General features: G+C 42.3%; 1 long non-coding RNA gene across 10 annotated transcripts in view; it reads left to right on the top strand.

The window, feature by feature from the left end:
* Positions 1-26528, top strand: part of LOC104143365 (uncharacterized) — a 39323-nt gene that overhangs the window by 5533 nt on the left and 7262 nt on the right. For 3 of the 10 annotated variants that reach the window (XR_011137382.1, XR_011137379.1, XR_011137383.1), the window contains exons 1-4: positions 3398-3487; positions 11247-11383; positions 19379-19464; positions 22048-22250. This is a non-coding gene — a long non-coding RNA (uncharacterized lncRNA). Of the gene's footprint in view, positions 1-3397; positions 3488-3958; positions 4091-11246; positions 11384-19378; positions 19465-22047; positions 22251-23105; positions 23193-26528 lie in introns of those variants that run through there. The other 7 variants (XR_693899.2, XR_693895.2, XR_011137384.1 and 4 more) reach the window with 5 other exon arrangements.

Below are 26528 nucleotides of genomic sequence, written 5' to 3'. Positions count from 1 at the left end.
CCCGCCCAGGCGGTGTGCCCGGCGGCGGGGCCACTGCTGGCAACGCAGATGTAAAATGCGAATTTATGCCGGGGAAGGAGGTGGGGGTGGTGGGGGGGAAGCGGGGAAACCGGATCAAGGCCGGATGGGAAAGTCAGGTTGCGCTCGGAAAATGGGGAGACGGCGTCTAGGGAACTTTTCCCCGGAGTGGTTTGCGCCTCTTCTTCTTCCTTCCGTGTGGTTGTTGTTGTTTTAAACGGAGCCTCATCCCTCATCTGTCTCGGTGCATGGATTCAGGCCGAACAACAGTCGATCTAGCAGGCTTTCATTCAAATATGTATGCATCCATATACAAGTACATATGTATATACATATATATGCATGTACACACACACAGGCAGGCAGGCAGGCACACACACACACACACGTACATCTAGATTTTTCCCCCTCTTCTCTTTCCTCCCCCTTTCCTCCTTTAACAAGCGCCTGATAACGCGTTTAAGACGTGTTATTTGAACTCTCAGATCAGCATGCAGAAATGTAATTGCATCGTTTTTCATCAGGAAAAAAAAAAGGAGGAAGGGGGGGAAAAGCTCCCCCCCCCATGCAGACACCCAATGCACTGTAATCGCTGAGTCACCGTACTGGGGTCACTGGGTAAACACGAGCGAGAGAGTAGCATCTTATTGAAAACCCCGGTGCGAATCGCATCCCTCCTCATCTCCGGGCGGGAGCTCCCTCCCCTCCTCCATCTCCTGGATTTATTAATCCAGACTTCGAATAAAGTGGCCAAAGCGCAGTCAGGACCTTCCTTTGTCACTGGATGTCCTCCTCAGGGGCAATGGGACCTGCTTTGCCGTGGCAGGGGAGAAAATAAAACAATAAACTACCATTTCAGCTGCTGCTGATGGGTTTCGTTTTGGGGGGAGAGGAGAGGAAGAGGAGGAGGAGGGAGGGGAATATACCGGGCAGTTCACCTAGTGGTGTAAAGAAAGGGAAAGCGTGTTGGTCTCTAATCTCGGTATGTTTATTCCTCCAGACCTGTTTAAACGCTATTGTTCCTGCCAGCCTTTGACACAACCAGAAAGTGGGGTGGGAGTGGAACAAAGCTGATCAAAAAAAAAAAAAAATCTACGCCCAAAGGCAGAGGAATAGTTTCTTTCCTTTTTTCCTTTCATTTAAAAATTCATGTACAACACTTCATGTTTCAGGCTGTTTCCTGGGTTCCCCACTCCCTTTTCCCTTTCTGGACTGAGCGGAGTGCCTGGTTGTGATTCACTTACCAGGGCCCTGCGTTGAGAGGTAGATACTTTCAGGTATGGGCCACCGAGCCTCTCGCAGTAACAAAGCTTCTCGGGCCCCTGGCTTTGGTGGATTGACTGAGTAGACTTGAAATCAGTTTGCAGCAAGGCCTGCAGTGGGAAACAAAGAGGTAGAAATGTTGGGAGACCAAGGAGAGCCTGAAATACAGAGAGGCATTGAGCTTCCCAGGGATGCTTCAGCTTCTCAGTGGGGAACAGAGCAGTATCCTTTTTGGGCTGGCTCTGTGCAGATGAGGGCTGGACTGTGCGGCCCACACTGAATCAGAGGCATTGTGTGCAAATGAATAAGAGTGCACATTGTTTTGAGATGCTGCTTTTGTCTTTGGGGGTAGGGGGAGGAGGTGGTTATATTTTGTGTGCGTGCATATGCGTGTATGTGTGTATGTGTCTGCGCTTTCTAAAGGTGAGTGCAGATTGCAATAGTTGCTGCTCTGTTTTTGTTTGTCAAATAGGGCCCTTCTCCTGGGAGAGGGGCATGTGGCGGATCCCAGCCCAGGATTACATTAATCAAAGCATTATTTCCCCAGGGACGCTCAGCACAAATGATAGTAAATCCTAATAAAATTGGATCGCTGAGAAATTGAACGCTTAAAGTAATCTGCTCTGCCTGATAAAAACTTCAAATTTATACGATATTATGCATCTCCATCCCCAAACACCTCTAGGTATCATCACTCTATGCATGTATACATGTTTCTGTGGTAGAGAAATCACTGTCCAGTTTAACAGGCCCACTGCTATTGAATATATGTGTGTGCGTGTGTATTTATAAATGTACTGAGTCACAGGATAAGCTAAAAGCTGTATACACATGACAATAATGACTATGGCTGATATTATAAGGACTTGGGATATCCCACCTGTGCTGTGGCGGGTGCTGCACAAGGTGGGGAGAGGGCACATGTGCATGGTTATGTGCCAGTACTGGTGCTGTAACCTTGCTGGGAGACTTTGTTTTCTCTCTTTTTTACTGGTGCGCACCATGAGCCACTGCGACAGCGCCTGGGATTCCCTCTAAGATCAACTTTGCTTTTTAATGCTAACACCATGCGGGTCGTGGGGAAATACGAAAAATACATGGACGTGAAAGCTTGAAGCTGAGTTTAGAGAGCCTTGGAGGGGATGAGTTTCAGAGGAAAGCTGCCTGGGATCAAGGGGCGAAGGTGAAAGAAGGGAAAAGTTTCCCAGGCTGGTTATTCTGCCTTGGAAGTGCAGCGTGCTGTATCCACAGCCCCTCCGCACCAGGCCTCGCCTGGGGTCAGCGAAGGCCTGGGGTGGCCGCTGGCAACTTGCTAACTTCAGAGTCTCAGTCTCAGCTACTTCCTCTCTGCAGAAGGAAAGTTTGTTTATAATTGCAGCTGTAGGACATTACAGTAGGCTCAAAGAGACCTACTGTCCAGCACTAAGAAAAAAAAAATTGCGTCCCCTCCCCCTAAAAGACCAATGCGCTTCAAAATGTGAAAGGGGCAGAAGGCATTCGCACTCAACCAGCTGAGACTCTTTGAAAGGCTGCGAGTTTCCCCTGCAGTGATAAATGCCGATCATTCCTCCTACCCTGCCCTCCCTCGCCGTCCGGGGAGCCTGCCCGGCCGCCGCACCCCTTCGCACCCCCCCGTCGTGGGAGCCTGTCCCGCCGGGGCTCCCACGCGCGGCCGGTCCTGCCCTGCGGCCGCGCTGGGGACGGAGGACCGTGGGCGGCCGCCCACGCGTGCCCTGCGCCCGGCACTGCTATGCAGACCCGAAGTGCCTGATCCTTTCGCCTCGCGTGGGGCTTTCCTGCCCTTCCCCGTCCCCGTGGGCTTGCGTGGGGCGGCCCCGGCCGCGGGGAGGCTGCCCTGCCTGGCAGGGAGCTGCACCCGCCTGCAGATGGGAAGTGTGTGTGTGGGGGGGGGGCTGAGCCCCGAAATGACGCAGCCCCTACTCCAGCATCCTCTCCCGTTTGGGCTGGCTCCATTTCAGGAGCTCCATCTCCCCCCACCTCCTTCTTCCCAGCCTTCCTCCTTCCTCCTCCTCCTCCTCGCCTCACCGTCACTCTTAAACAACCCCCCCCCCCTTCCCCGGCTCCGGCGCTCCCCCGCCCCCCCCCCCCCCGCCGCCCCAAACTCCTTCCTCAGGACCGTGGGATGCTGGCGAGCCCTGGTGCGAGTTGCCGGTCTCCATTTGCGAGCGGGGAGCCGCCGGGAGCGGTGAGGCAGCCCGGGGAGGGGGGCAAGGAGGTGGGGGAGAGGGCGGCCAGTGCGGGCCGGGCTGGGGGCAGCGGTGGTGCGGGAGGGGGGGGCGAGGGAGGCAATGAGGGGGAGAGGGGGCGGCCCCGCACCCACGCACGCACCCACGCACACACACACACACACACCCCCACGCAGGCAGCCCCCGCGCCCCGCCCGCCCCTGCCCGCCGCCGACGCAGCGCGGCAGCCGCCCGGCTCCGCGCCCCGCTCCGCGCCCAGCGCAGCGGTGCCCCCCCCCCCCGACAGGGCTCCCCCCCGCTTCCATCCCCGCCGCGTGTGCAGCGCGCACGGCCGCGCACCTCTTTACCCCTCGGCTGACGATGCCGCTTTTCCTTTCCCCCACCCTTCACCTAAAAAAAAAAAAAATTAATTTGCATTCCGTTTGGCACCCCCGTTTGACATGTCACCCCCCCCCCCCCACACACGCACACTCCTTTTATCCCCCCTCGCTTGGCCAGGCCCTTCTCCCCCGCCCCGCATCCCGGGTGCCACCGGATCACAAAAATCAAAGCTGGTTACATGTTACCCCAGTTGTCTTCCTTTGAACACACTCACAAGGCAGGTATGTATCATCGTGGGATAATGCGCTCCCACTCCCCATGTGTTCAGCAAGGTGGCTTCCTCCCCACCCTCCCCTCTCCGCTTTCTTTCCCTTAATTGGCTCTATCTTGATGTGCACTTGTTTTGTTTAGCCTATTTTAACATTGTGGACGAGATAGGCAGAAAAAGGAGCATTTGACTTGGTAGGTCTCTGTGATTTTTTTTTTTTCCTTCCTACGCCGGAGGTTAATTTGCATTTGAGGTCTAATTCAGATTTCAAAATCCTGGCATTTGAAGAATGTATAGGAACAGGGCATTCTCTTCTGCTTATGATCAGGACACTCTCCCGTTATTCGCTCCTCTCCGTGTAATTTCATTGTGTCCACAAATGACAGGGTTTTGCATCAGCTATTTTGCATTTTTTTGAAGAGTTGGATCTGATTTTAAGAAGAAAATCTTAATTTCTAAATTGCAAAGGGAATAAATATTAAGCATTTAAAAAGGAGACTACATCATTAGCAATGCTGCAAACATAAAGTTTAAGGTACAGATCTTATATTAATATAAGTGCATTAAACTGCCTTCCTTGGAGTTGGATTGCTAACTCCTGAGTACTTGATTTTGATGACAGTCAGAGACAGTTGACTACACAAATACTGAGGTGTATTTATAGCTTTATATGTTTATTTACAGGTGATTTTACTGCTGTTTGCTACATTTACTCCAGCACCCTGTAATTATTTTGCCCCCCAAAAGGCAGTTCATAGGATTATATGCTGTTTTATTCATTAAAAATTTTCAGCCTGTCCAGGTATAATTTCAGTCGCTATCTCTGGAAGTAGTTATGTAGCCATGTGGACTTTATGTAAAGAATATAAAAGATACGTGGTCATGTAAAAAGATTCTGTTTTGTATCCAGCATCCAGTTCTTTGAAAGTGTAGAAGACATTCAGGCCATCAAAGCTCCTTTAAGGCATACCTTTACATATTTTACTTATATATATATATAATTAATTTTATTTATATATAAAAATGAGTACATGAATTACACACATTGTACTGTATGTGTTATATGTTTATGGGACATTGCAAGTATATCTACATGCACATAAATATATTTTTCACAGCTGTATGTGTGTGTGTATGTGCATGTATATGTATATGTGTGTGTGATGAAACATATTGGAAGAGAAAACTACACACAATAAAAATATTCATAAAGAAAAATCTATAAAGGTAGTTCACTGTGAGTTTGCATTTAATTTTTTGTAAGACTCACATAAGTTATAGACTTTATGGTAAATACCCACATACACCCCCATCTCAGCACAAAAATATTTGTGCATATGTTTAGCCTTCTAAAACTAACTACACAGGGCTATGAATTATACCTAAAAAATATGATGCTGAGCTGGAAACATAAAATAGTAATGGAAAATGGAATTTTATATAATGTCAACAACTTTAGCATGATTCTTGGCATAAGCAATTTAGTGCAATTTCGTTTGTCTGAACTGGAGTGATATTACAAAGTGAATTAAAAGAACATTAGTACTAAAAAGAAGAAACAGTTCTTCCTTTGAAATATAAAGTGCCACTAACTTGAGATGAAACCTGAAAGTCGGTGAATAATATATGGGGAAAATTAATATTTTAAATGTATCATATTTAAAATTGCTGTGAACTTAAGCAATGCTTCATACCAAGAAAAAAAAACCAAGCAATTCATTTTAGATTCTAATTTTATATGCAACATTTTACAAATGAAGCAATTCACTAAAGAGGTAAAGTCAGGTATATAAGCATATTGTTATTTTGCACATGAAATACAATCATTATGGCACATTAATTTAGTTTGAGAAAGGACAAAAAGAGAACGTGTTTTATTTTTTACTGCACTGAAAGGAAAGCGTTTTTAAGTAGCTGATTAATAAGATGCAATGAACTGATATGGTCAATAATATTTGCCTATGCTTTTATACATAGTGAAACCATACCACAATGGGACATTTGTAAGAAGTAAGAAGTCGAGTAATGCAATAATGTTTTAGATTTAAAATGGGAGTTTAAACAATTCAGCTTGGTGTTGTAAGAAGTGAGCCCTATGGCCTTTAGCACTGTGTTATTTAACAATTGCTCTTGCAAGAAAAGTTAGTGGAAAGAGTGGCAGGATTGAATTCTGCACATCAGCTCAGGGGCAAATTGTGCTCTCACCAATTGTTTTGCCATTGGTTTTAGTGAGAAGAAGGTGTAACCCTCAGTGCTTTCCTTACTGTAAGGTCTATTGGCTCCAGCATTTCACTGCTACAGTGCAAATGAGCACAAGTATCTCAGCTTCAGGAAGCCAAACCATTTCTTCCTTCAGTTGGGTCAAACCCCGCTTGTCCTGCTCGTTGAAGCCACCTGGAGTTTTATCTGACTGAAACGAGCAGGATGTGGCCCTCAGTCTTCTCTCTGGTGCAACTCCATGGGAACCTAATATAAAGTGAAGGACTATTTTTGGCTTTTTTTGACATCAAAGTGAATTCTTCTGGAATAAAGTCCGAGAGCCATACTGTCCTTGCACTTATGCCTAAGTGGCCTAAAGGATATATCCTGCTCACTTTAATCTGGCAACACTGTCTCTGGCTTCAGTGAACCAGGCCAGTGTAATCTTACTTGAAGGAAGGATAGGTATGGCCGGGTTTTTTCAACAGTTAGGTATAAAAAGTGCACTAGTGGAAAGCACTGGAGGTGTACGAGCTTAGTTAAAAGGGAAATGACACCTTCTGGGAAGTACGAAAGTTCTCACTGGGACTATAAGTGCTTAGGATTTGTCTTGTAGAAGCAGACCAAAAGTCTGTGTGGTCTCTAGTCTGGTTCCTACCAGTAGCTCGTCGCAGATACCGCACAAGAAGGCAAAAGCGGGTGACCGAGGGGTAACACGCTCGCTGTCTTCTGCACAGCAGAGCTCTTTCTGACCACTTTTGCCCAAAGTCCTGAGGCATGCACTAGATACATTTTCCCAAATCACTTCCGATTAATTTTAGTGGCTCTTGTTTTCTGTATAAATGTCCAGTCCCGCTCTGAAACTTGCTATTGATATTTTAATTTCAAAATAGCTGTGATGGGGGAATAAAAAAACTTTGCCTTTTTAAACAGTTTTGCCATTTTACCTTTATTTGTTTAAATATAAGTTTCTCTGCCGTGAAATAACCTTCTTTCCACATGTATACCCATATGCACGATGCTAACTCATTCCGGAAACAACATTTTAAAACACTATGTCATGCTTATAGGATAATTATTAATCTTGTCAGAATAAAAAGCATACTAAAAGTACTCCATACAAAGGTTTGTGCCTTAACATTTTTGAAAGTTTTTTTTTTAAGGTAATCAGATGTGTCATAACAGAGGAAGAAACCATATAATATATAGCACATAGTAAAAGTGTATGACTCCTACAGGGCTATTTAGAAATATACAAAGATTAATTTTTCTCCTTTTGGTTAGTAGAATACTTGATGAGAAGGTATGTTTTTATTTTTATTCCTGCTTGTGTCTTGCAGCTCTATGAAGATGATGTGAAACTACAAATTCAAAATTTTAATAGCTATAAATGATATAAAAATAAGGAAGAGAAATGTTCACGTTACGTATCTGGAGGGATAAATACACAATAATCATGCAATTTGATAGCAGAAAGAATTACTGTTTGACAATAAAACCAATACTAAATACAAACAGAATAATATTGTTCTATTGAGAAATATAGCAAATAAAATGATACAACAAAAAAATGCTTTTGAATTCTCTCTCTCTGTCTCTCTCTCTCCATGTTTAGGTCTTTTTCAGCTGAATGTTCACTTTTAATGTTTCGAGACCACAGATACTGTTAAGGAACAAAACTTTTCCATCTTAGTTTTCATTTCCCATATCTACAAACTCCAAAAAGTAACCTATCTTAACTTCAGGAAGGTGATTTTACTGTTTTTTTGCTTGGGATTTACTTGAGAACCAATCTTGTATATTCTTGCTCGTAGGCTAAACTTGCTGAGATACGTGAGCAGTGTTTGTACGTTCAGCTGCGTATTTTGTGCAGAAGGATAGCATTGTCAAACTGGCAGTTCACGAATCTCTATATATGCACAGGAAGGGGATATATACTGCAGGGAAAGGACCTATTTTTCAAAGGCATTGAGCATTAACAGTTGCCTTTGACTTCAGTGAGAACTGTGAAAACTCAATATTTTCAAAAAAGTAGCCACTTTTCTTTAGAAAGTCAGATGGGATATAGAAACCTGAGTTACAGTGTCTGTAACAGAAAAAACTGATAAAATGCTATCACTGGAAATTTCTGTTTTTATCTTTATATAGCTTTAGCATCAGTGCTACGGATATAAACCACAAACCTACCTTTTCCCATGTGATAGCCGTTTGTTTTGCCTTTTCCTTCGGAGAGTTAGGAGAAATGATTAAACTGCAACCACCCCAAAAAAGACATCAATATTAGAAATTATTGTTCATTACTCAATTACGAAAATAAGAAGAGTGGAATCTGCATAGGGTGAATTATGATTTCAAATGCTAATATTTTGACTTTCCCACATCAGGATCTTAGTGCTAAACATTTCCACATATTATTTCCTAAAATTAGGAAATAATAAGACACAAATTTTAAAGGCCTGTTAGAGGGAAAGTTTTCTAGATTGTGATACACTGAAAGCTAAAAAAAATAGTCTAAAGTTTCTGAGCAACAGCCAATAGCTAACAGCAAGGAAGAGAATATGTCATATACTCCTCTACGGTGATGAATCATGTAGCGTGTAACTAACTTTATGGAATCTCATTTGGTACACTAGAATCAGGAGAACCTAAACAAACGACTAATTATCGGTCAGAGCCCCGTCAGGACAGCATGATCAATTTTTTGATCAATTTTGGCTGGGTGTTGTTGAGCAGAAAATGGGAAACGGGCCCAATCCAAAGCCTTGTCTGCAAACACCCGGCACTCTTATCCTGGATTATAATTTCTTTGTCTACAAATTGTGGGTTAAACAATGAGGCCGATCCTCCTTCCATTAAATCAGGGCAAACACTGAGTGACTTCCCCGGCGGACGCTCGTGCCCCTGGGTGCGAGCAGTGCCCTTCTTTGTTGTGCTCCCGGGAAAAGCTCTTTGCTGGCCGAACCTGGCAAGGGTAGGGCTCCTTTCCGAATCGTAGCCTGAACTTTGCTGTTTGATCTCATCTCTGACCAGCTTTCTAGTGTTTTTTAAAAAAACTTGTGCTTCACCAAGAAGTGATTGGGCTGTGCTCTGCACCAGCTGGTCTTGATAGGTTTGAAACACCTAAAAAACCTCAATACTCACATTTTATAGATACAATCAGAAAACCAAGCTAGAGTATTAATAGGTGAGACGCTTTTTAAAGGGGCGCTACCACTTTTAGGTTCAATCAGTTAAAATATATGAGCTACGTGCAGTTTGGGGGAGTTGCAGCAAGCCACAAGTGCTCTTCACAATTTAAGGCTTCTACATTTTAATTATTTCTTTTTCTGCCACTGTGGCTCTGTAAAAGATCCCTAGAGACAACGGGGGACTGTGACACTGAAGAACAGGTTATACTGACTACACAGAAAGTGCTATCAAAAGCACGAAATAAAATACACAGAATAAAATCCCCCCAAAAAGTATCTCTAATTTATAGTGTTTGTAGTAGTCACGTTACATCAGCAGTGGGCAAAAAGAAAAAAAAGGAGACAGAAATGTGTTCTCTAAACTGACAGAGCCTCTTTAAATTTGCTTGAAGAACCATCTCGGAAAAAAAAAACCATACTACAGTGTTCTGGATTTTATTTGTTTAAATGCAAATTTATGGAGCTGGCCACACACCAAAAATTGGAGAGTTTGGTACTGCAGTTGCTTTGGTGTTTTTTCAGCATTGTAATGGGCTACACAGAGACAAAGGAGAATATGAATATATGGCAGTTGATATTTAGATTTGGGTGACATTTTTGCTTGTTGTAACTGTCATTTTTAAAAATCCATTTTCGTTCTATCATGTTATTGAATCGCAGCAGACGTTGCTATTGAAAAGCTGGAATTATTTAATAACCAAAATTAGCAGTGATTTTTGCACTATATTTCTCATTACCCAACCACTTAAACGTTCGTGAGTCCTAAGGTCCAGGCAAAACTTGCCCAGAGGGTAGAGTGAGATGGTAGATGGACCTCTTTCTCACTCCCCAAAGTGGTTTCTTTTTAAAGCAGTAAAAAGCATACCATTTGATAGGCCATCGAAAAGCTAGCTAAAGAATGATATTACAGTCACACCTTTCACAGTATTTTCTCAGGAGTCTGTCCCTGGTTTTAGTGCAAAGGAGCTGCTTTGGGGAATTGAGTTTACTGTTCCCGTGTTTGCCTGCTAAGGAAGAGGTACGCCCTTTGTCCCTCACCTGCAGATGGTTTGGGTGATTTTACTTTTCTAAGGCAAGCGCTCCCAGTGAGCTGCATTCAGAAAGTGCTTTTCATAGCATTAGTACAGAACCAAGTTACAAAAGAATATTAATCTAATACATTCCAAAATTCAAATATGTGTGATTAATAAGCATTATTATCTATAAATAAGGCTCTAATGATACTTTGGCAGTGTTGTAAACACAAGAATCAGAAGCAATTATTGTCGTTATTGTTCTGCAAGTACTTTCCATGAATACCAAATGGATATTACTGTCCAGCTCCTTGGCACATAGAAACCCTGTAAAGAAACAGTTGTCAGTCACTAAGGTCTGGCGGGCTGCTGTTAACTACACTCGCCTAAAATGCAGTGTACCTAAGGACAAAGCATGTAAGTTACTGAAAGCAAGACAACTATTCATTTAGAAATTCTTTGTCTTTTTCAACCCACCAAAACATGTTAAAAAAAGCCTATGAGAAAGTTTTCACATCCTGTGAGATGAACCGTTTGTGTGATGGCTGTGATTAAAAATGGAAATAGATTCTCTGCCAAAAAAACTACCCTTCTTTGTGTGAAACCCACAAAGGTGAGAAAATTCCAGATGAAAGGTAGTGTGAAAATAATTACAAAGAACCACCCCCCCCCCCCAGCTATTAGAGGTAGCCCACAGATTGTTTTCAAGGAAGCAGGATGAAAGGGGCACTCATAGCTGTCATGTTTACCTCTCTTGGGTTTTCTACAGGTCCCGTAGACCAGAGCCACGGCTGATCGCCCAGCCCCACTCGCTGTGACACCCCCACTTGCGTTCCTCTGGCAGCCTCACCTCCCTCACGAAACCTCGCCGCTTAAGACAGAGCCAGCCAACAGCAGCATTTTGTGGTGGGTGTCATGTTGTTCTTCAGATGCCAGGGTGTCATCGTGAGCGGGAACAGTGTGGGTCTGGCTCTCAGAATCTGTAGAAAGAAAAAGAAAAAACCCCAAACAGTAAGCTTTACTTTCCAAATGTGTTCAATTCTTCTTTCCTCTCCTTGATATTTGGGGCGTGCAGCACCCTATACCATGTGGTTTAACATTTTGTTCTCTATTTGTAGGTCAACATTTCCATGATTAAACTTCATCCTTTATTCAGCCTGTTCTGGCTAGGCTTTGCAGCACATGTGATATAAGCTGTTTTCACAGCTAGTAGGCCAAATCTTACTCTGGATAAGTGAGCCAAACATATGTGACTGAGTCAGACACTTAAATCAGCTCACTGGTAAATGGGAGATAACTCCAGGTGCAGTGTTGAACACTGAGAATCAAAAAAGTGGGAAGGGTGGCCAACGTTCCTCCATGTGGGAAAGGAGACATCCTATGCACACAGACAGCGAAATCATAGCCCTTCCCAAATTTCTCTCTCCCACATTTGCCTGAGGATACCGAGCCTTCTTCACTGAAGTTACCTGGAATCTTTCCATTGATTTTGGTGGTCCTGGATCAGTCCAGTTTTAGGTGGGCTTAGGCGCAACCCAATGTAGTACTGCCTTGCACAGGAAGGGTGAGGGAGGAGGAAGCAAAACCATCTAAAGAGAAAGGGATGCTCCAAGACCCCACCTGTCTCCGTTGCCTTCCAGGCATGGGAAATCTTCACTCTTTGTGTGCTTGCAGCTCGCACAAGGAGGTTGTTAAGGGGACACGGAGCACCCCGCGTACAGCACTACGCTTCTTTCAGTCACCCTCTCCTCATTGCCTCCACATACCAAGCTCACTTGCTGACTGAGGCTGATGCACCTTCTCTCGCCTCATGATAGATCTCAACTGCTCTAATGTCGGGTAGCACTGGGTGGCCTTTCCTCATAAATCAGTGGAGCAATTCCTGGCAGTGCTTAGAGGCCTGAGTGAGCGCTACCTGATCCAGTCATCCTCAGCGCAGAGGATTTGGATTAAAGGACTCTCTCTCTGGCTGTATGGCTTGCAGCCCTCCTTCTCCTGTCTTTTCTGTTGCCTGTTAGCTCTGGTAAGTAAAGGGAAGCCTACATGGCTAGCTCAGCGCAAATAGCCAAATGAGCAGGTAGATACCTTATACGTGATTCACACCAGCTATATCCTTGATGTGTGACATTTTTACTTTCCCCAGGGATGGACTGGTCCTGGCTGTTGGGCTGCCAGGAGACTTAAACCCTTTTCGGCACGTTTATCCTGCAGGTACCATGGCTGACTAGTTTGAATAGCAAGGGAGCGCTCTTGCAGTAAATCCAGGGAGGATACTTTTTCCTGAAACGGGCATGGCTGTGCCTATAATGCTGCCAGCTGCAGCCAGAGGAATGCACTTTGGCCTGTGCTTCAGTGATGACTTGCATCATCATGCAAAGGAGCTGGAAATGAACCATTTTCCTCAGGAACAAGCCCTTCTACAAACCACCTGACTCCCTCAGCTAAAGAAAACACTGGGAATGTAGACAGCAGGGCTTTCAATGACTTTTGCTTTTATCTTTTTTATGGCACCTATCCTTCAGTTTTTGTTCATTTGCTTTGATATTTGCGATAACTTTATGCACTTAGAAAAAATATCTTCTGCCCAAAACTAGTTCTACTTGTTAGCTCTTCAGCGGGTAAGCTTCAGTACTGCACACTGTGGCTGTGCAAGCATTGTGCTCCCCTAATTCAGACAGTCCTGTTCTGACCCACACAGTGGCACGTAGGATCAAGTGGTCGTGTTACTCAGGGGCTCTGAGGAGCAGCCCTGCGGTGGAGCAGACCCCAGGGCACATGCAGAGCCTGATCAACTTCCTGCTGCTCTGTTGAAGGGTTTCTTCCTGCCTTGGTTACCACAAGAAAGTTGCTGAGGTATTTGCAAAAGGTGGATGGCAACAGCTCTTGGCGTGTCCATGAACAGCAGGGCAGGCTACGGTTAGGGAACACTGTGACGAAGCTGAATGTGATCTGGTCTGATGTGCACAGGGACCCGAAATGGGGCAAGGCAGAGAGGGACTGGGCTGTGCGCTTTTGGAAAGGAACAGAAAGAATAACACATTTCTGATCCCATTGGTGTGGAAGTTAATCAAAGATGTACTGGGGTAAATCCATATCTGCTTCAAAGACACATCAAGGTCAAATTAGTGGAAAGATGAGGGAAATTCAGGCTGGCAAGATCAGCTGATAGGGTCAAGTGGCTTACTGCTCCTGGTTCTGTCTTTTTGAAACATAAACTGCACTTTAGGCTCATCTTTTAAAAGCGTGAGCCAAAATGGGATGATTACTGAAAGCACAGAAAGGCAGGAAAGCTCTGTGATTAGAGCGTGAGAAGAACGTACGTGTTACTATGACGTAAAGTTGAGGAACAGCAAATTAAGATTTTTCTCTGTAGTTGTTCAGAAAAAGGAAACTACGTCACCATTTTCTTATGTTTAAGTAAGAGTTTCCTTGTTTCATAGTATAAAATATCTCCAGATCACACAGGCATGATTTAAGACTATAGCACCAGATGTAATTTCAAGTTAATGAAGAGATGGTATATTTTGTATTATCTTTTCTCTTGTTTCTGATTGTCTTTTTTGGGATTGATATTACTGTAAGTAAATACATTTATCTTTTGTTTCATTTTCCCCTTGTGACCTATTTCATTTAATTAGAAGGAAATGTGTAATAGGAATGAGTAGCATCACACGGGGCTTCATCCAAAGCCTGTGAAATCATCAGTAGTATTTCCTATGGTTTTCATGGACATCGGATCAGGTCCAGCAGAATGGAGGGGATATTTTTACCTTATCTGGAAGAGGAGGAAGAAGGTGTGTTGCCTGTGTAAAAATATTACTGCCATAGTTATAAGATCTGCCCCAGATATTAGGGAAGGATTTTGCTACTGTGTATGCCTCTCTGTGCTGCACGCTTCACATCTGTGGCAGCATGTTAAGGATAAAGGTTCTTAAAACCTTAGCTCTGAATATACATATAAAAAGAAGAAACAAATTAAATAAAAGATAAAAGATATTGATGGAAGTATATGAGATGCTCTTTAACATGCATATTATTGACTCAATAGATTGTTACGGCTTCAGAGCTATTAGGGTCTGCTGTGTCAATGTGTACTTAGGGACTGTTTAATATGCAGATGGTTGACATGACAGACCGAAGCCATTACAGTCTATCATGTCAGGGGGGATATATGAATACACACTTTGCCAACACTGTAAAAAGTCCCTTTAAAATATAGTGGCTGTGCCTACCTAGCTGCTTTTTAAAATAATTTGATAAATTTGGTTATTCTAATACTCAAAGACCACAGAGGCTAGACTTATCAGCAATAAAATTTATTTCCAAATTAAGCCATTTTCCTTGTGGAATGTGCAGTCAGTAGGACAGGGTGTAATCTCAGCTATGCAGTTCCTATCAAATCTTGTAAAATTAGCTACTGCTCTTGTGCATGTATATAAGAGATCAGAATCTATCTGTCGTCATGTGTCTTTTTGAAGAATATAGTTTTGTCTTTTTGAGGGGTAAGGGAGAATGTCGTCTCTTTTTTCATTCAAATAATCTTCAGTAGCAATTAAATAGCTTATGCTACCTAAGAGATCAGTTATTACAAGATAAGCAGCATGACAGTTTGGAAAAACTGAATAAGTCTTTGATTATTTACTAAGTTTTGATATCTGCTATTTGCCTCAAAATGCTAAAAAGTGAAGTATAAGATACAAACATGAAAGGCTCATTTGATCATCATAAGGAAAGGAATCAGTAGTTTTGCTTTTCTTTTCCTCAACAACTTATTTTTTATTAAAATAGCAAAGCCAAGTGTTGTGTTTAATAAGATATACTTTTTTCATTTGAATATCAAATGGAAAAATACAATTAAAATATTTCTGCTTTTACATTATTTGTAGGCTACATTTCAGTGATGCATATATCTAAAAAGCTCAGCATACACATTTGGTATATATTAGATGCTTCTAACAGATGCCCAGACCTCTTCCCCTGATTTTGAATGATTCTTTTCATGGCGGAGATCCAGGGACATTTTAATTTGCAAGCCTGTAAACTTGGAAATAATACTTGTAGTGGGGCATTACATCTAGTCCCGTCCCTCTAAATTTTTTGTCCTGTGTCACCTAGCTCTGATTTCGAGCTGATTTGCTGGACTGAAAGGCGTAACTCTAGCATGAAATTCATAGAGAAAAAAAACACTCTACCGTTCATATAATAGTAAACATGCAATACTTTGGAGACCTTCCCTCATATTTGTGGCACAGCTGGGATGCAAAGCCCACCGAGGAGAAAAGTGCATTATGTTGCAATGATTTCTTTTCTGATGCTTCCTTTTTACTGACTGATGCTAACAGGGAGACTGACATTTCTACCAGGCAGAAGGGAATGGGAGGCTCAAGTGAAGGGAGGTAGGAAGTATGGAACAACTTTTCCCACGACCCATCATATCCAGAAAAGACCATGAAGCGGTTATTTCTTAAAACAATTAATTCACCCTACACACTCCAGGAGGGGTCGCTTATTGATAGCTGAGCTATCTCCAGCCTGATGCTACTGTCACAAGGGGCGACCAAGCAGCAGGAGCCAGAGGCACAGGCAAACATATTGTAGCGTCATATGACGGGAATAGTAGTGGGAAAGGTGCGCTTTGCTTATGCCTGGCCCCAGGAAGGCAGATGCATTGCTCCTGTCGCCCGTTGGTGAAGCCCCTTGGCGGGAGCCTGCGCTCCGCATCCCTCCGGCTCCTCTTTCCCCCGGTAGGGGAAACCTGCATCCAACTCCACATCCCCATGTACACACACGCGTGGAAACATCAGCTGAAAATCACATGTGTGAGCTTGCGATGCAGAGCGGTGTATTACCTGATGTGAAGCAACAACATGAAAAAGGGGCTTTTGACAGCCCTTGTAATTTTGACTGTTGCAGTGGTGTGCCATTTCTCTGAATGCAACACACTTTTGTGCCCCATTAAAGCATGGCTGGCATAGCTTTCAACTATTCACAAATGCTGAGATGTTGAAAAATGTAACATTTACAAAAGATACATCTGGTGTATATTTACAAGGCTCAGGAATCATTTAAATAATGCCTATGCCATCACCATATTAGGAGAAAAGTTACTCCCAGCCCCTATGTGAAATTAGTAGTCAAATGTGTGCTGGTTTAAGTTCCCCTGATATGATATGATATTTTTGCATATTAAACATGAACATGCTATACCATGTGTAACACCCAAATGAGATAATATAGAGTAAGGTATAGACCTGGATAGGACACGTATATTGATTGCTGTTATGCACCTGTTTCAATCTATTCGATCAAAAGATGATTATGAGTATTGAGGGATAAAAGCTTAAATTTTCAATTAAAGAAGAAACTTTAGTTTCTAATTGTAAGCAATCATAATTTGTTTCTCCTATTCTTCCATGAGAATTGTGAGAACTACCTAGGAATCAAGGAAAAAGACACTGAGCAGCTTACTTTACATCACACAAAATGTTGAGGAAAAAAAATCTCTTTCTGCCAGTGCTATATTACTTAAGATAGATTTGAAAACAATGTTTTAACCACACTAAACAGAAAATTCAAAGTAAACCAGATACTCTCTTTCTCAGTCACACAAACATGAACTAAGCATTAGCATCAGACTTAATTCCAGTTTCTGGGTCTGTAATTGAATCTAGGCTCAGTGTGAACTTTTTTTTTTGCACCATCACATTGATATCTGGATGTTAGTGACATTATTTAAAGCAACAAATCAACATATAGGACTGTTTTCAGCTATACTTTCTTTAAGTCATTTGACAGTAAATGGAATAAAAAAATGTTACTTTTCTCTAGGGACAGATTTGTTAAAGAGTTTTCACCTTTTATCAAGCATTTTATCAGAATGTAACCAAAAAAATGCATAGTTTGTACAAATGCAGATTTTTGCATGCGTGGCTTGCCTGATTGCTAATTTGGATGAACACGCTCGTACTTAACATAGGCAAATGAAAGAGGAAAGATAATTTTTGCATATATCCTTTGAGTCAAGTGTGAGTCCCTGGACTCTAAGTGAAGCAGGTATCCACTTTCTGGGCTGAAGGCTGTCACTCCATATCGCCTGATACATCAGTCTTAGTTCATGCATGCCAATGAGGACAAATCCTAACAATGAGCTGTTGAGTGACGCCAACAGAAACGAACATTTCTGAAAGCTTCAGGATTTTGTAGAAAGCAGCTGAAGCTAACTATGTGGCACTCTTGCCACGGCTAGCTGACCAAAGCAGGATGAGATTTTGGCTAAACTCTGGACAATTTTGAACACACGTTTGTTTTGCAATGGGCTGAGTAAAGATGATATGGACCTATATAATTAACCCAAAAAAACCCTTTGAGGTATTTCCTCTGAGGAGTTCAGTACAGAATGGTGTATCCAAAATTATTAGTGTTCTTCATAGCTACTATTATTAATTCCTGTTTGTAAGCCTGTCCCTCCATCCAGGTAGTGATTATGTACTGGGATATCTACTGGTCAGGACAGAATATGACTTTGGAAGAGGGTGATTATCCAATTGATAGACTGTAAAGCTGGGCCCACCCATTGCCTTTTCATATTTTGCTTTGCTTCAGTTGCCTGGACTCTCACAGTTGCCTGGTGGCTTTTCTGATTGCTCATGTCAGCCAGACAGCTGGGCCTTCACACAGTCTGCCTGTCCACCGTGAGCCAGGTTTCAATCTTAGGTGTGAGGCATTGCTCTCTTGCTATCTGCTCACCGGAGAGCGGATTTTGCCTACACCTCCATTAAACTACTTTATTTTAACCAGCACAACTGCTTTCTCTCGTGAGTCCTCTCCACTCAAGTCATGAGGCATGTGAGGACAGTAAGTGCACGTTCCCAGGTGTGGCTAGGTGTGCGCTGCGCAGCGGAAATTGACTCCTGCCTGACATCTGCGGGCTGAACCTCCTCGCTCCAGTGCAATTTTTGCCATTGGCTACTGTGGCCGTCTTTATTCGAAGATATTTTCCGTACCCTGCGCAACTCCTGACCTTACTGTCGACTCCTTTCTTTTCTCAAATTTTATTTCTCAGTGGCATACAGACCTGCAAAAGAGAGCGTCTCAAACCGATAAACTCCATTTTATATTGATACATCTAGAAAATTACCCTAGGAGATTTCCCTTCTCATTGCTCAAAACTAGGAAAAAACGATTGGGGAATGGTTGAAATTTTATAAGCAAATTTTAAAGCAGGAATAGTAATATTTTTTTTTGCTGCCAAGATGTATAATAGGTGTTTTTGAGAGGTCGTTAACTTCAACAGTATAGTCAAAAACAGTGTTACACCCCACACTGCATCATTCGTTAAGCAATTAAGTTACTGATAGGCTTTTACATTTATTTACCTTGATGGAAAGATATGTTTACTCAACCTGAGTACAAATCAACGTGAGGAGGCGGAAGTTCAGAGTAAATTTGACTAATGATGTTGTGTTTTCATCCTTAAAAGAAAGAAAAAAAAGCCTTCTTGCTTTTGATGCTATTTTATCTTCATTGGAAGGGATCCGAAATGATCCCAACTGTCATGTGAGCACTCAGTTAGGCTCAGATCCTCTTTGATTGCATTCGAATGTCTCTCTCAGTTGGCTCCTATCTCCCTTATATGAATATAGCGTACAGCACTCTAGGTTGTTTATTAAACAGGGCTTTAACTCTTCCTTGGTGAATGTTCTCACGATTATATCTTTTAGCAAAATATGGGCTGCAGTCACCTTTGCCCAGGAAGACTTTAATGTAGACTCATTGTTGATGTGTAGGAAGAATTTCCTTTGAGCAGAACTCAGTTATTTTAGAATGACTTCTAAAATGCAAAGCTGACTGGTGCAAGTTATATTTTTCAGTGATTTCTAATTATTTCTTATTTTCTTTCAGACCCATTCTGTTCTCCAGTCTTGTTATATGGATTTCTGTCTCTCCGAGTAGTTCCTAAGCATCCCCTTGGATGACATCTACCACACGTGAGCATCTTCCACAGTCTCTAAGATGCTTTTGTTGTTTGTCTTTTTTAAACATTTATTTTTCGAGATGACATTGACAGACATGCGGCCTAAGTCTCTGTAGGTGGAGCTCACATTTATTTCAGTGTGTAGAGCAGCTTTAGGATCTGATCCATATTGAAGACTAGCAATGTGTAATGAGGCCTAGGCATATAAAACAATATGTATTATAACATAGCTCACTCAAAACAAATATGTTCCCTTCTCTTCAGCTGGTATAAACAAACAATCTCTATTGTGTTCAGTATGGCTAAGCTGTGCTGACTTATATAAGATGATCTTGGCTTCTCAGTTTTTGCAAATTTAGTTCATGAAACAGCATCGGTGTCCTGCAACGCAGATATTCTCACTGCATGCCCATATAATCCTATGAATTAAGATACTCATCCTGAGGCTGACATTAAGTCTGGAATTAAGTCATGATGTTTTATAGGTAGAACTTTTGATGCTACAGGTACAATTAAATTACATCTCATTTTTCAAGACTGAATCTTATGTTCCTTAATCTAACAAAACTGATATTGAATCCCACAAGTTTTAAGTAGTGAAAAAGCAAAGAATTAGTTTAATAATTGTTGCAACATACTCTCACAGTGACCTGAAAAAAACCTTTTGCTGTGATATCTAAATTTTCTTTTGATAAAAATTGGCAGCAGCATGAAAAATTTGGGATGACTTGAGAGGGACAAATTAACAGGGACCAGTTCAAAACTCACGTGTGATATTCATTGCTTTTGTGAACTAAACCAAATTTGAACCCAGGTGTTCATTCTTCAACTGAAGTCAGATTTTATGCCATTCTACAAAACCTGTTATACTGTTCTGTAACTTATGCTGGAAGCAGAGTGAGCTGTTTTGGCGCTGAAATGATTTCATTGTTAGGCTAAGTGTTACACAGATGGCATTCTTAAATGTAAAATTCTTTTTATGATTCTTTCAATTTCATATTTATTTCATTAGATCATTATTTATGTTAAAGAGACACTATTAATATGAGGCGTGCTCAGCTTGAAAGAAAATGTTGAGAAGAGTTTCAGGTATCTGATCCTCTGTCCTTTAGTTTTTGTGTTTCACATTTTTCTATTTAAAATGTTTTTTGTGTCTCTAGGTGCTATGTGACAGATCCATACAAACAACAGAGGGGAAAGAGCCTCACTTTTAACTGATTAGAGGAGAGAAGCAGTGAAAGGGAATATGCACAAAGCGCTGCCAAGTTCACAGAGCAAAGGAAAAGATAAAAAATAGAATCATTTCACCAATCCTTTTTGTTTAGAATAATGTAAGGTATTTCTTATGATAGTGGCAGGGAAATAATTTTCAGACAAAAGTGTGATTTCTTAATCAAGGGTCTCTAATTCAAAAAGCATTTATTTAATAAACAGTGATTATGATAGCTGCAGCTACTCATTCATATCAATAATTCATTCAGAAGTAAACCATATCAACATATTAGCATTTATTTTTCCATTTAATAGGCTGTTATTTAAAATAAATGTAAATCGTCATAATCATTCAGCTCCATATGCTGGGAAAGGAAAAGTCACCTTAAACCAGATGCATATTGTGAAAAAAAAAGAGAAGACAAGTTGTTCTAAAGAAATGGCATATGGGGGCAGATCTTAAGCTGGTACAAAGATGCTCTGCTTTCTAGAAGTCAACATAACTATGCTATTTTACACAAGCTGAGGTCCTGGTTCATAATTTTTAAGAACTGGGTGTTTTAGAGGGCTTTCCATGGAGTCATATATTCATTTCATTCTTTAAAGAAATGAGATAAATCTGATTAAATCAGGAAAAGGCAATAAATGCAATCAAGAAAAATCCAATTTGAAGATTTTTATAAGTGGAAACAGTAGGCTATTTGCCTAAGTTGTATGTTGGCTCTGCATGTGTGTGTGTGCATGCACGTGTGAGCTCTATTTTATTTTTCCTGTCTCCACTTAGTGAGCCAAACCCTCTCCTAACTTGTACCCCTAACTACTTACTAATTTTGTCAGCTGGCAACCCTTTCTAATCTCCTTAACCTATTAGCACTCCCACAGCAAGCTCTGCTGAGGCTATTTCTTTCTGTCCCATATCTGAAGTCCACAGTCCATTGTTTGGAGGCTGTGGAGCAAGCTTCCACTTGTTAGAAAAAACTCTTTTTTGCTTCAGGCATAGGGAAAAAAGTGATAAAGGACTACAGCTACTGTCAACACTTGTTACTACTACTAGAGCATCTCAAGCACTTAGCGCACATCTAGTCTTACAGCGACAGCTCTTTTCTTTTGCTGTCAATAGGTGAGGCCAGAGATGGCGACTGGGCACAACCCATTTGCACGAGATGGGGACGAGCCTGAAAAGCCTTTAGTGTTTCCCACAGGGTCTGTGATACCAGCCTCTCGCACAGCAACACCTCGGACGGGAACGGGGTGTCACTGCACTGCCCGTTCTGCCTGTGCACACAAACAAGTGCAGATGGCACACCCTTCAGGACTCGCGCCGGCAATAGGGCCCTCTTGTACTCAGATGAGCTAAGCAAAGCCCTTTTCCTCCCTGAAACAGAGTGCCCTGTGTTCTTGCTGGGAAAATAAGGCCACGCACCCCTTCTTCTCCTGGACTTGCCCAGCGATGCTTTCAGGGACCATCTCTGAGCAGCGGCTGCAGCATGACACGGACAAAGAGCAGCTATAGGGTGGCATTGGTAGCCCCCTAGCAGCAGTGCTGTGAGCACGGCATGGGTTACCCATTCAAATACAGCCTCTCAGGTGAGTTGTATAGCCCATCCAACATTGATCACGCAGCTACCAGTTGCCACGTTACTCTTTCACGGCACTCTATGCTGTGGTGCTACCACAGCAGTGACTGCCCTGTACATTTACCTTATGGGGACATACTGCCAGGGAGCAGCCAAGTTTAGCTGGTACCTGACTTTTGGTACTTCCAGTCTCTGCAATGCTTTATATTGTTATATTCCTTCAGGAGTTTTTTTAGGAGAAAGATGAGTTATGTTTACTTTTCACCACCCTAACAGAGAGGAGCAACGTGTTTTCCACAAGCATATTGCATTATTGCTCTTTACAGTGTGGCTGTGATTTAGTGCTGGATGAAGCTCAAAGGGAGGATTAGTCTAGATATACTCCCATATGCTTGGATGGACATCTGAACCTTGTCCATACCATCCTTACTGCTTTTGCTGGAAAAAGCTGGGCTATAAACATGATGAGTACAGGCGCAAGATGTTTAGTATTTCCTGCTTCCATTTGGGCCAGTAATACTGCAAATCCAGCCCTTTTTGGCCGTGTAGCTCTTGGGCATGGGCTTGACTGAAATTCAGAAAAATCACAGTGACAGAAGATGAATAGAGGAATAAAAGGAAGTTGATTTTTCTCAACTTTATTAAAGGTTAGATTAGGGTTTCATTCTAGCTTTAGCTGAAACTTTGCTGGAGGATGGGCAAAGACAGAATGTTTTTATTTTAATGGAATTGGTTCATCTATCTTTCAGGTGATTACATTTAAACATGAATCCATTTTTATGGTGCAGAGTGAAAGAGTCTGTGCTTTTTAAGAGCTATGCCTTCTGGGAAAATTAAAGCTGGCTATAAAACTGTTGCTTTATAGTATTCAAGCAAATCTGGAGTACAAGAAGAGAGAAAGAAGAAGGGAAGGAGAGAAAGAGGGAAAGAGGAAGGCTTTTCCAAAGACATAGTGAGTTATAGTGAGTCCTGCTATTCCTTGGTATCACAGGTGGGAACTTCATTATGCCTATTACCTGGATATTTTTCTGGCTGGTAATTATATTGTTAAATTATAAAACACCAAGCCACTTTGAACTTGATCCAAAAACTGCTCTTCTATTGCCATTTGAGGACTTTCTTCTTTAGTCATATTTTTAAAATAATTTCTCAATATCACTATAATCAATGGATCATTTTGTTGATTCCCTTTGCTCCATTGCAAGAGTTCCACTCTTTATGAAAGAAAGGCTACGTTTGCTGAACCAAAACTCCTGCGTTTGCTGAACCAAAACTCCTGCCCCTTACTCTGTTAATAAATTCATATTAGCTTACGGTGTTTGACTGAAAATTCAGACTCATTCCACACCTGTGTGGCGGGCTGGATGCTCGAGAGGTCCACGTCAGCTAGGTAGAGGAATACCTTTTTCACATGCCCCAGCATGGCTCCCGCATTGCCCCACAAGTTTCTACCAGTACAACGGCCGACATTGTCTGCAAGGAGCAACTCAGATTACTGCCCCTTGCTGCTGCCTCCTCGCTGACCCTGCTCCTGCTCCAGGCTGCGCATGCTCTCCCCTTGTATGCTGAGACATCAGGCTGCTGTCTGTGAGGCCTAATTCTGCCCTTGAGGGTGGCCTTGGATGCAGTTTAAAAGGCAACTCAGACATGCTGCTGGGATAACTTGGAAAGACTATTTTCAGGTAGAATTTCTCCTAAAATGTAGTTCTACATGCACACAGTTTCATCTTTACACAAAGGATTTATATAAGAACTCACTTCCCTCTGTTGGTTATGAGAAAAGCGTGCTGGCGGGATTTAGGGAAGTGTGCAAACTAGAGGATAGCTGCAGACAAAAGAGAGTTTTTCTTCTAAGAACATCTACACAGCTGGAGCTCTGGCAGCCCGGCAGTTAAGAAGCCTAGGTGTTGTCTGGCCAGGGTCAGGGACAAAGTCTCTCCTCCCATGCTTCAGTGTATGGCCAGCAGTTCTCAAAGTAGTCCCTTGCCACTTACACACATCCGCATACGCACAATTTTGCCCTCAAATGCCTGCTTTTGAGAAACTTCCACCCTGCAGGCAGACTGTAAGCAAATGACCTTAGGAGAGTAAAGGTGAAGAAACTCTTTGTGACTCCTTTACATACTAAAATTGATGTAAAACAGCCACAGAGTTTACCCAGCCTCCTGGCTGAATATCATTGCCATAGTGGCTCTAGACCAGCACAAAACCAATGTCCCAACCCCTAGATGCCCTGTAAAAATAAGCTTATAACATACAGTGGAGAGACCTTAGCAACTGATTTACTACAGAGGGCAGCCCTGGCAGCCTAGGAAGAACCTAGGCTATAGGGACAGGAAAGATGCTGCCTTTTGGCTCTGCACCTGTAAAGGTCTTTCTGAGGTCAAGTCACCACCCACGAGGATAACGCTGGCTAATGCTGTCTGAACTGCTTTCTGGTGTGAATGAAATGTGTGGGTGAGGCAGAAGTTGCTTGAGTTTTGTTTCTCTTGAGCAGGCCCTGTTTAGCCATCTCTGCCCTCCAAAGGCAATGAGTCCCAAATTCAAAGACATATCCAAACAATACAGCCTGTGTGCTTGACTTTAAAACAGTGTGATACTTAAAACAGAATATAAACAAGAACTAGGCTTTAGATCTTACTCAAATCTCAGTGTAACTTTGAGGCTGTCAGGCAGCGCTGAAGTGAGAGATCTAGCGAAGGAAAATTAGTGAACACAAAAGTCATGATATTTACTCAGTTTATGCGTTTTCTCTCTTTTTTTCATAAAACCTGCATAACTGGCATGTAATTGTTTTGCTAAGTGAGCCTTGAAAGTGAGAGTCTTGATAGCTGTCAAATATCTCCTTTGTAGTACAGTGTGTTGTCCTTAGAAGCTAATGAGTAGAACTTGCTCAGAAGAACTTAATCAGCAGAACTGAGCACATTGTCAGTGCTTAACAAATAATAAATTATAATAATAGCAGCAGTTCCTTTTGACACAACCTATCAAACTTTTGCTTTGTTTCTGGGAGTGCCTTACTTGCTTCTAGTTAAGATTTAATATCTACAACTATCTATCTAGCTCTGATTACTAAGGTTGAGAGGACTGGTGATATAACCTAACAGAGTGGAAGTATTGATCGAAATGAAATTTTGACAAATTGCCGAAAAGAATCCTGAGGACATTCTTAAGATTGTTCCTTTTCACTTACTGATGTTTCCTATAAGGCTTAAAAAAACGGAACCTGGGAACAAACTGAATCAATTCCATTGTTAAAATATAAAACACTATGCTTACAAGTTAATAGAGTCACATTTGAGTTTCCCAATAGTCTCTTTTTTAAAAGACAGGCTTATTAGGTCTGCCTTAGAAAAAGGTGACTGTGTCTAGAATCACGTCTATTATTAGTAATTATTATTACTGTAAAGGGAATGGATAGCTCAGAGGGCTATTAACAGGTCTGAGGCTATCACTTCTTTGTCATCATTGTAATTTGGCCCAGGCTGGGAGTTACTGACAATCATTTCATTTTCTGATTGTTTGGTAGTTTATATGCAATTAGTTGGTGAGTTTTATTCGCTTTCAACAAGATGCATATCCACATTATAAAGAAAACCACCAGGTCAGCTCTAAGCTGCCACTAATTGTGACGGACTTAAATGGAGCTGTGTCAATTTATCCCAGTTGAGGATCTGACCAATGATCACGACTGGCATTAATTAGCAGATGTGTTATCAGACTCCGCGGAGATGCCCTGGGTTGAGTGACAATGGAGTCTCTCAGCTGGTGTAAATGAGTGTTGTGCTGCCGAAGTTAGTGGAGCTGTGCCAGTCTGCCAGCTGATGGCTCCGCTCCCACCTCCGACAGGTGGAAATTCCAGGTCAAGTTTGAAGCATACTTGTGGCACAGCTCCTGCCATGCACGAGCCGTGCTGTGCTTTATTGCCCAGCATAGAAGGATACGTTGAGGCTCAGGGCTCTCAGTTTTATTAAAGCACAAGCAACACAAACACATCTATTTAAAATCTGGTGGGGAAGGAAGCAAGGGAAAAGGGGGAGGAAGCACTAGTGCTAAACTGACTCATCCTTGAGCCTGGTATGTATGAGAGATTGGGCTGCTAGTGCTAAGCGAAAGCCTCCGGTAAATGTGTTGAGACTCTGTTTTTTCCAGTGTTACATGTGTGCTGTCTGAACTAACACTGTAACGTGAGTTGCATGCATGTGACAAAAGGATGGGGAAGATGCCTCTAAGAAGAAGTGACTCTAAAAGGCAATAGGTTTTCTCAGTAGCAGCTACCAGCACCTGC

Source organism: Struthio camelus, chromosome 1 (genome assembly GCF_040807025.1).
Source record: "Struthio camelus isolate bStrCam1 chromosome 1, bStrCam1.hap1, whole genome shotgun sequence".
NCBI classification, from domain to species: domain Eukaryota; kingdom Metazoa; phylum Chordata; class Aves; order Struthioniformes; family Struthionidae; genus Struthio; species Struthio camelus.
Note: the sequence above shows the minus strand (reverse complement) of the source record. Positions and strands in the feature narration are given on the sequence as shown.